Consider the following 8,645-nt stretch of genomic DNA (forward strand, 5'->3'; position numbering starts at 1 on the left):
CTGGACCGATTTTCTTCAGATCTGGGAGTAACAGTGCAGAGTACGTCAGGCTTGACCCCATATAGATTTCACATAGGCAACTCAGTGGGACCAACATGGAAAACCCACATTGGTCCACTAAAGTTTTGTCCGCCTGGCCCATGTTGACAGAAATAGGCAATCCCAAGTGGGATAACAGTTGTTCCCATATATAGGCAACCACCATATAGGCAACCAGCGTTAGTTAATCATGGGTCTCATACGAGCATTCGTAGTGAGATTTTGGATCCCGTATAGGGCATTGATGGGTACTTGGTGGGACGCTTGTTTGGGCTATACCTGACAAACCCACATGAAGCCCACAGACGGGGGTAATCCACATAGGGCCTGTCTGGGTGACCTCTATGGGTTAATGTGGACAGCCCCTGCGGGGACCTTAATGGGTTTATTATCGCGTGACACATTTCGGACCCATATGCGGGTACTTCCGTATGGGATAATATTGGGTTTCACATAAGCCTACTTTGGGCTAGACATATTGGTATATAGATGTCTCCTGTCTAGGTTACATACACACATTTATTTGATTTTTTTATAGGACTTACATAGCTCGAAACTAAGGAACTAACATAGGGCTAACTTTATGCGGCCAAAATGGAAAACCCCATACGTTCTTTCCAGTTTGGATACCTGGCCTTTGTTAGCTACTTGTAGCATTTACGTTGGATTTACATTAGCTTCAAGTGGGCATATCTCAATGGGATACTTTCGGGTCCTACACATAATCCACAAAACCTTTTCGGAAAATGATGGTTCAATGCAGGATATACGTGGCTTCCTTGTAGAGCTTATGTCTGAGTAAGGCAACCACAGAGGGTCCATATGGGCAAAACTCTTTGGTGCCAATTGGGTAACCCCAAGTGGAACATTGAAATCAAGATATAGATCCAACATGTTCTTGTCGATACTTCGAGTTAACAAGCAATTTTAGCAGTTAAATAGTAAACCTCGTTGAATCATGAATACTAATGAGATTAAATTTCACAATCATAAGAAATTTACATCATCACATAATAGCACAATTATTTCACGTATAAAGAAAATCGGATATAGGTTGCCAATAAAAAATTAACAATTTAACATTAAGCTTACCACTGATTAATGTTCAATATCGTATGGGACAAAGGACAGAAACACCTATTTTAGTGTGACATTGATCAACGATGCCATTACTAAGATTTTCTATTTACAAGCTAGCTGCCACTTACATACATACACACTTACTCACATGCACTCACATTGGCCCACGCATATTTGCCCTCCAAAAATTAATACAAATACCTCACGGGGCCCAAGTTCGTATGTCATAGCCAGCCCACGCCCCACGTGAAACCTACGTTATGCAAGTTAATCCCAAATGGGGCCTTCATAGTTGTGATGACTGGGTATACCCATCCGCCTCTTGACTTAACATAGCCTAGATCATGGTGTAGGCTACGTTATTGTAATTGAAGCACAGGCCTCAAAATATACCTCGATGTAGGTGTAATGCCCCCATCGACGTGTTTTTCCCCAAGATAGGAGACATGTAGATATTAAGATGTCTAGCCCATAAGAGGCAAATGTGAAACCCAACATTATCCCATGCGAAGCACCCGCATATGGGTTTGATTGTGTACCTCGATTGAGTGATATCCTGCACTGAAACTACCTAACCCAACGTAAAACCTAGGTTAGGCCTAGTCTAGTTAACGTTAGGCAGTAACAGCAAATCAGGATAGCCTAGCTAAACTGTACGGTAAGAAATTTGGTGTTTTTATCTAGGACTATCAACTAACTATTTAAATGGTTTTAACGGCTAAATATATATTGTGCTTGTTCATGAAACTCAACTTGGCAGAACAAACAGCCTTTTAATCAAATGCAAACGACCAAAAAAGAAGATACTGAAAACAAATATTTGATGGCACCCGTTTGAACTTCCCCACACAGTTAAAACTTCATATAACCCACATGGTTTTTACTCGTTTGTTACCGCAGCAGAACTTATATTTTACCCATTGTTGAACACAACTCTTCATTCATTGGTTAGCCCACACAAATGTGCCTATGTAAGATCCCCAATGGGACCCAATCAGTTGTTCCAAGGTTACTCAACACTAATCTGCTTATTTTTAACCGCCACAAGGCTATGGGGCCCAGATATATACTTTATGGTATAATCACATTTTCTGCCCATTAAAACGCTCAAACGGGACCCAATCAGTCACATCAGAGCTCACCCACATGTTTTTACCCATTTTACACATTCAAACCACATTGGATTAGGCTGGAATACTAAAGTTAGCCCTAGTGTTTTTACTCACAACTATGTAATGCAAATACCAGCACAGGGCCCAATTAAATATTCCATGGTTAACCCACAATTATATCAAACCCTGCTTTCTCCACGTTAAACCTACACGGGACCCACCAGGTTGTGAATGCTTCCCGCGAAGAATTGGAGTGATATGAAACCATTACAAATTTGTAAAGATTATGTCAGCCTTAAATAATCTTATACACAAAAAGGTGAAGTCAGTGAAGGTGTTTGAAACAATAAAAGGGCATTCTTATACATTTACCGATGAAGCAAACTAGCATGTTTAGCGACTGTATTCGTTTAGCTGATTGCTTGGCAATATTTGCAAAATGGGTTCTTGAAGTTTGGTAAGAATGTGCTCGTGCTAGGAACTAGGAATATCATTATTAAGCAACTATGTCTCTGTTTAAGCAGAATTTAGGTCAAGAAAGATGAGAATCTGTGTATATTTACGATAATGCAGATGAAGCTTATGATAATTTCAATAACGTAGTTACAAAGTTGTATGGTGATTGTTTACCTGTAAAAAAGGTGACAATTAAAAGTTTTAAAAGAGGATAAACCATGGCTTACCAAGGGTTTAAAGAATGCAGGCATTGCATGTCAAATTTATCAAATAGAGGACCTTGGAATCTGAAAGGAGATATAAAGTATAAAAAAACAAGTTAGATTTCAATCTTAAAGGGTTTTAAAATGGAGTATTTTCAAAACTTTTGGATAGTCATAAAGACAATATAAAAGAAACTTGGAAAGTACTAAACAGCATCATGATCAAAAATTATCAGAATCAAACAACTTATCGTGATATTGTCATTGTCAATGAGAGAGGGTTAAAGGTAAAGACATAGCAGAAGGGTTTCATAATTTGTTTACAAGCATTGGACCTAAGTTAGCTGCAAAGTATACCAGAGCATAATAATTCCATTCAGTGGCGTAGCCAAGGGGGGTTCGTGGGGGCGACAGCCCCCATGAAAGCTTGTCGCCCCCCAGTCGCCCCTCCCCCCCACTGGGATTTTGGGTGTCGAAAAAAAATTGCATGTGCGAAAAATATATCATTGGTCTGAATGGTTTCGAATCTCCATGATGACCACTCATGAACAACCCTTCGACCGCGGACGGGCAGTAGGCTTTAGTTGATGAAAAACCGGACGTGAAATAGCGCATAGGCCGGGTTTTCACTTCTGGGACGTACCCTGATGCTCTTAAAACCGCTAAAAAAAACAAATTTTCAAGAAAGGAGACAATACTATCGCTGAGAATCAGTCTATCACCCTAATAATGTTTCAGACGCAATCTTTGATCATGTCAGTTTGACATATAGTTCGGTCATTCAGTATGTTACTTGGCTGAAAGCCCAGTCAATTTTTCCTTACTTTCCACGCGCAATTTGCAGATTTGTCGAAAAATGTCAATGCCGGTGTCAAACTCACAATTTTGTGGTATGACTCCCAGGACGGCAAGTCGAGAAACTCACATGCAGTCGCGGCGGATAGCTTCCTTCGCCTATAGTATGTCCGGGAACATTTTGGGGCATCGTTCCTATAGGCCTATATCTGAGGCCCTGGGGTCATTCCTTGACCGACTTGGTGCAATATAATGTGCCCATTTCGAAGTAAATGTATTCACAGATTGTTAGTTGCCATGGGTTTGAACAAATGAGGGGTATTCTATCCTGAAACATAGAGCAAAATAGGGCTGGGGTTTCCAGTTCGCCGCATCATTTGTCAACTTGCACTGGGTTCTAATGTTGATGTCAATTGGAATCACTAATAACAGAAATAATCCACCAAAAATTAAGGCCGCATGAACTTTATTGCAGATTTCCTGAGTGACGAATTTGTAATTTTCTACCGAAATCACGCAACTAGATGGCTGCTATCCAGCCTGGCAAGTGCCATCTCCAGCGATCTGGCAGATATTGAAATCTGAAATTTTCTTGGTACGCTGCGCGCCAACCGATGGTGCTCCGCTTAGATAGTACTTGCGGCCGGAATACTCAAATCGATTACGCCCCCCCCCCCTCACTGTTTCAAATCGGACTGACGCCCTTGCTTACAAGGCTGGGGAAGTGTCATTTCCGACGATCTAGGAGGCCTTTTTAGCTAAAAATTTTCGTACGCTTCGCGCCAACCCATGGTGGCGCTCCGCTTAGATAGTAACAAGACGCCCTCCCAGGAAATGGTCAAGCCCCCCCAAGCGCTCCCCCCCACTGAAAAAATCCTGACTACGCCAATGGAACTTCCATTTATAGTGACCTTGGAGAAACAAATGACAATTCCATGTTTCTAGAAGATACAAATGAAGCAGAAGTTCTTGAGATCGGTGTAACTATGAGTAACAAAACGTCTGGTGATGGTATTTAAAAATTAGTATGGCATCAGTAAAATAATTATTTCACATGTTATTCATCCATTTACATTCATCTGTATTAAATCATTTTCAATTGGTACTTTTCCAATTAGCAAGAAAATCGCTAAGGTAATACCAAGTTTTAAATGTGGTGAGAAGAATGATTTTACAAATTTGTAGATCTGCTTCCTTATTACCACAATTTTCTATATGTTTGAAAAATGGTTAGAGAGTTTCTAGACAAAAATCAAGTTCTTGGTGAGAGTCGAGACGGTTTCAGATTCGGACGGTCTACATCTATGGCATTATTGGAATTAATCGAAGATATTGTATCATCCCTAGATAGCAAAATCAACAATCGGAGTATCGATTGATCTCAAAAAATCGTTGGACACAATAGACCGTCATTTATTGCTTAAAGAAATTAAATGATTATGGGTTTCGTGGTATAGTTCATGATTGGCTTAGTAGTTATTTATCCAATAGAAAACAGTATGTTCAATATAATGACATAAAATTCAATTTATTTAAACCTTAAGGGTCAGTTCAATTATTTATTCTGTTCACATATGATATATGCAATGTTTCAAGGTTACTTAAATTTGTACTATTTGCTGATGATACTAATATTTTTTGTTCTTATTTTAATATTGATATTCTTAGCAGTATAATTAGCATGGAACTGCATAAACTTAATATATATGGATTACAGTTAATAAATTATCTCTCAACGTTTGATTGTCTCAATTTGTGTTAGTATCTATTTATTTATTTATTTATATGTGTCCTTTGTTGTGTTTCGCCAAATATTTCCAGTACATTTTCTGACAAATTAATATTTCAGGGGGAAACGATTCTATAAGAATCGTTCTTCTGTTTCCTCCAATTCAACGAACGAACTTGATGTGTATAATTAAAAATATTTGTTCACTTGACTTATTGTTTACTTTTACATGTATATGTGAATGTGATATTGAATTTCATTGTCATCGGTTTTAATCTTGACCCTGATTGTCTGATATTTCTGACTGCGCCTCGAACGTTATTCCCCAAAGTTTAGTTTAGACAGTTTATTTACCAATGAAAAGCAACTTAACTATAGCAATGTATTCCTTAAATATATAGTAACATTTTGTGTTAGTGCAGGAGTCAAACTTATATCGAGATCAATAACATAATACCTGACTTAAGTATTTCCCTCGATTCGCGAGATAACATATTACGAACACCGGTAATTATATTTGATAAAAACCATGCAATCAAAAACAATTGGAGATACGGGGTGAGTTAATTCATATTGGTATCGACTACTGCTCAACCAGACAAAGGTAAGCAGTCTAGTTTACTGATTCACGATAACTTGATGTTCAATATTTGACTGAGAATGTGACAGAATTATTCCTCTCCTTTATTTGTTTTCTTTGCGATATTTGTTTCTGGTTTCAATTTGGAAGAGGTGACAAGAACAAGTCGTGACAAATACACGTTATCAGATTCCGACAGTATTATCCATTAATTAAAGATTACAATCTAGTTAGTTATTCTAACATCCATCAAATCAAATGAGGTATAAGAACATGAACTCCGCAGCTATTCCTAAGCGATCGATATCATCGGGTTTCGAATATCAGATTAATATGCAATGTTGTATGATGTAGTATGAGTAAGATTTTTGTTTTAATTTCAATGCTTATTGAACGTTAATTTAAAAGGATACGTATTATGTATACTTAAGTGCCAGTTTTTTTTTTTTTTTAATTTATTTATGAAAGTTAAGTATGAGTATTGTGCTGTGCGTACATATACATATCGTAAGCACCATTTCTATATGTGTATAGTAGTTGATGTCACTCTGTGTCATTAATATTGAAACTGAAACCTTACTGGCATATTTATACGTAACATATATTTAAAAATAGTGTAGGGGAGAGTCTTGATTGTGTGTATTAAGCTTGTCCTATATTCGAGGTAAACATGTGAAGAGTAATTAAGTTTTTAGGCCAAATGTTAAGTTCGATGAAGTGACTATGCGGAGAGAAACTACGTAAACGCTAGTGACAAGAACAACTGTATTTCTTCTTAGATGCAAATATTATTTACGTATAGTTCTTTAACTGCCCACAGTGACCTACCACACCATTAGAAACAGGAAACCATTAGAAATATATATCCAATAAAAGGAGATCTCATATCAACTTATAAAATAATACTGTCACAAAAATATGATGAAGAAATGTATTCGTAGTAGAACAAATTGTTTTTAGTAGTCTACATCCGTTCTGAGCTTATTATTAATTTCTTAAACCACAAGTAATGTATAAATATTATTATATTGTAGCAATTTATAAAATCTGGTAACCTTAAAATTTACACACATTCGGTAAGATACAACAAGTATTGTGTTCTAATTTATATTGTTGATAACTTGATACTGTCTTCTGATTTGATTCATCGCAGTAAAGCCCAGTACGTCATCAACAGTCGCTGTTACCACGGATCCTACATTTACCTCTCAAAGAACAAGCGAAGGTAAGGGAAGGTGTTCACAGTATCGCTGTAGAAAATATTTAGTGTATATTATGACACTAAAGCAACGGTCAGCAAACTATGGATCGCCAATCCAAATTGGGTGGCGAAAATGTGCGGTTAGTCGCAAAATTATTCCAGACGTTGAAAACCTACCTACAAGAATTTAACTTGCCGACGTCCATAGTCCAAGTCAGCGTTCGTGCATTTTGAGCATCGATTCTGAGGGGTGGGTATCTTGTGGATAATGGATCAGGTCTCATGGAAGCTCTTGCCTCACAGTTTACGGACCGCAAACCCTCAATGTCAGCAAGTCGGGTTTGTGGGTGGTCGTCCAGTCACATCCGTGATGTTATACAGGTAATTTGAGAATGCACTGACTAGTTAAACGAAGACAATTTAATGAACCTCTTGCACGTGAACCAGTAGACCTAAGTTACACCTGTTCTCCATCCACCGCTCTCTCTCTCCCTGAAAATTCTTTATAAGCAAATACATTCTTTTATATCGTTCTAAAGCTTTTTTATACAATTCATTTAAATTCGTATGAAGTATAAAGCTCACAAGAATAATCTTACTTTAATAGTAACATTGGCAATGTTACAAGTGCATCCTTTAAACATATCCCAATCTCATGTACCAACTTATAACCTTTTTTTGCCGATAGTATACTTCGACTTCTAGACACTGGAAAGGGATCATCAACATCCAATATTATCTTAATCACAACAACAACTACCGCTACTACTTGTAAGTTATCATCATCTTAAACAGTGATCAAGCAGTGACCAAACCAACTGGTACTAATTAAGTTAACATCTGATTTATTTGTCAAGTAGTACCTTAGGTTTGGAAGTATGCATAATGTCAGGAAGAAGTTGGCTCAATCCAATTTATCTCCATTTCAATTTCTGCTTTAACAATAGAATATGGACAATAATCACATGATATCATTTCATCGTAGTTTGTTTTGAAAACACACAAAGACTTGATGTGTAAACTTGATTAGTTTACACTAACATTATGCATCAATAAAATAATCTTGATTTAACTATTCCATCCTTCAGACTGTGTCTGAACTGTAAGACCCAATGATAAGACCATTACACGTTATACATGATGCGTCAACGAGCTTCCTTTTGTATATGTTCAATTGCCTGGTGTGTTGTACATCATCTAACTGGTATTGATTCAATGTAGTTTCACAGTGATATTTCATGTAGTTTTCAAAGTTTTTAGTAATTAGCTTACCACCTATTATCCAAACAAATTTGCCTAATAAATTTAAAATTATTCATAGTTTATTTGATTTATTCTTAGAAATCATTTATGTTTCATTTGAATTATATTATTATCTCCTGTTGGCTGCGTCCTACTGTTCAAATCTGTGTATTTTGTATTTGGTGACCTAAGGGCTAATTACTTGTAA

The sequence above is a fragment of the Apostichopus japonicus genome, chromosome 1 (genome assembly GCF_037975245.1).
Source record: "Apostichopus japonicus isolate 1M-3 chromosome 1, ASM3797524v1, whole genome shotgun sequence".
NCBI lineage: Eukaryota > Metazoa > Echinodermata > Holothuroidea > Aspidochirotida > Stichopodidae > Apostichopus > Apostichopus japonicus.